Source organism: Musa acuminata, chromosome BXJ3-1, assembly GCF_036884655.1.
Source record: "Musa acuminata AAA Group cultivar baxijiao chromosome BXJ3-1, Cavendish_Baxijiao_AAA, whole genome shotgun sequence".
Lineage (NCBI taxonomy): Eukaryota > Viridiplantae > Streptophyta > Magnoliopsida > Zingiberales > Musaceae > Musa > Musa acuminata.
Genome location: NC_088349.1, coordinates 40,358,389 through 40,361,487, shown reverse-complemented (window position 1 = coordinate 40,361,487; position 3,099 = coordinate 40,358,389).

Sequence of the window (3,099 nt, the reverse complement as noted above, 5' to 3'; positions counted from 1 at the left end):
ATCTGATCGAAGAGTTTTGATACTCTTTCCAGTCTGGTTCTCCACCTCATTCTTATACTCTTTGAATTTCTCACCGGTCTCGGACTTGTACTTCATTAAGTACACATATCCATACCTTGAGAAATCATCAGTACATGTAATGAAGTAGGAGTAACCTCCAATGGCATGAGTTGACATGGGTCCACATACATCACTATGTATGAGTTCCAACAGCTCAGCGGCTCTCTCTCCAGTTCCACTAAATGGAGAGTTGGTTAGTTTTCCACGAAGGCAAGGCTCGCAAGTTGCATATGACACATAGTCGAATGGATCTAGATATCTATCATTTAGCAACTTTTGAATCATTCCCTCATGGATATGACCTAACACAATGCCATAGGTATGCACTGTTCACCTCATCTCATTTCCTCTTAGACACTTACATTCATGATGTGTGGAGTAGTGTCTTGCATAAACAAACCTTTATGCAATATTGCTCTCGTCAATCTCCCCTCGGCTTTGCTAGAATTTACAATAAATTGTAGATGTGATAAGCAATACTGGTATCCAATACCAATGCACTATCACAAAAATCTGACAATTGGAGATTGATCATGAATGTACCTGAAGCTTCTCCAAGCTTCTATTTCGCCCTTTCTGCAAGGTACTCTTTGCAGTTCCTTTTTCAGTGCCCATCTTTACCACAATGGAAGCATTGTCCTTTGTCCTTTGCTGGGTCTTTCTTAGCAACCTTTGCTTTACCTAGTTTGCCCTTGCCCTTTCCCTTCTTAAGGGACCTTTCTGCTTTCCTTTTCTTTCTAGTCTCACCAGTGTAGAGAACTGGCTTCTCTTTCTTAATAGTACTCTCTGCCTCCCTCAACATATTGAGGAGCTCTGGGAGAGTCACCTCAAGCTTGTTCATATTAAAATTCATTATGAACTGTGAAAAGGAATCTGGTAGGGACTGAAGCACAATGTCCACACACAAGTTATCCTCTAGGATCCTGTGAGTTTCTCTACCCACTCAATCATCTTTAGGACATGGTTCTGAACCGGTGTCCCCTCAGTCATCCTAGCACGAAAGAGGCTCTTGGATATCTCATATCGCTGAGTCCTTTCCTGTTCCTCAAACAATTTGCGGACATGTAGGAGAATGGATCTGGCATCTATTTTTTCATGTTGTCTATGTAACTCAGGAGTCATAGAGCCCAACATATAGCACTGAGCAAGAGTGGAGTCATCAATGTACTTCACGTAGCGAGCGATCTCATCCTCGTTTGCCCCTTCTTCGGGCGTAGGCATCACTGTATCAAGGACGTACACAATTTTCTCTGTTGTGAGAACAATTCTCAAGTTACGGAGCCAATCCATATAATTTGGACCAGTGAGGCGGTTGACATCAAGTATGCCACGTAAGGGATTTGAAAGCGATATTTTCTGAAAATAAAGATGCAACAGAAATGAATAACATGCAGATTTTGCAAGAAATAAACTAGCAAGATATGGACTTCTATCTTAATATGCTCCCACTATTTTACTAACAAGTCACGTGACACCCTCAGCACGTGAAACGGAAGTCTTCGACAGACTTCTAGTGGGGATCAGGATCCAATCAGCGTCTTAGTATAACCTCGAGAGACTCGACCAATCACACTAAGCCTAAAAGGTAGGCAACTCTTGTCGATCACAACTCCTTGTGATTCCCGTCCTGTTTGGCCTCCGAATCACCATGGCCTCGAGGGACTCGACCAACCATGATGCTCGGTTAAGTCAACATCTTCGTTACAAGATGAGTCTGATTTGATGATATACCCTCGAGGGACTCGACCAAGCATACCATGCCCTTAGGTCACCGGTGACATCTCTATGTCGTAAGCAAGATAGCGAATCGCGATATAGGTGAGTCTCGAGGGACTCGACCAACTCAACCTACACCGGGAATCGGTTCCTACTCATAACGATGGAAGGCCACGTGGGTCAATCTAATTGCCTCACGTTTACCGACTTAATATTATCGAGAGATGTTTCTATGATTTGGTCTCCTAATATGACATGTCACACATATACATATTTAATATATATCTACATCGCATGCAAATATATATACATATCTAGTATATGTATAAGCAATCACACCAGATGATCATGGACCACAACCTAATATGATTAGGCCCGAGCCAGTAGGCCTAATCACTCACATCAAGATCTATGTGTGCAACGGTGCATCTCCATGCCCTGTGATCGTCCATCTCGTCCTCGTCGGTTCCGTCAACATCTTGATGCATCTTCATGCATCATGATCGTCCGTCTCGTGGGTCCTACTATCGCATCCACGCTCCCGCTGCGCCTCCTCATGTGATTACAACTTAATCATAGGCACGCAGGCCCGACAATAAACAAGAAATACAATGGAGGCTCGCAGACCTCAATAATAATAATCACAAGTACACACATCACACGGTCCATGATCATCCGTCCACACATCATACATCACATGTATAAATAATCATCATCATGTAGGACTACTAGATAATAATAAAAATAATAATCAATTAAACCTTTTAATTAATTAATATTTTCTGAAATCGGGGACATGTAGGGAATTTCTCAATTCCTAAGGGTATTTTTGTAATTTAGATAAAGACAAACTGAAATTTCTCAAATTCATAGGGGTAAAACTATCTTTTTGCCCGAAACCTTAATTCCCTCTTACTGCTGCCACCGCCGCCACCCTACTGGCGGCGGCCTATGCGGCGGGGCGAGGGCGCTGCCCTCGCCTGCAGGCAGCACGCCCGTTGGCGGCCCTGCCGCTGCAGGTGGGCGCCCCCGCCTCCGCGGGCGGTTCTGCCGGCGGTGCAACGCCCGCAGGCGGAGCTATCCCGCCGGGCGACCGCCCCTGTTGGGGGGGGGGTGGGGGGGTTTCGCCCGCGGGAGCAGCGGCGGCAAGCGCCACTGCCTTGCGGCGCCTCACCCCGCGGGAGAAGCGGCCGCAGGCGCTTTTGCCCGCGGGCTGCCAGCCCCACCGGACGCAAGCCTGCTGCAAGCAGGCCGCCGACCGGCTGCTGCAGACGCAGCTCCTGTGCTGCCCGCCTTCGGCTGCGCTGCACGCACGCAGATCGA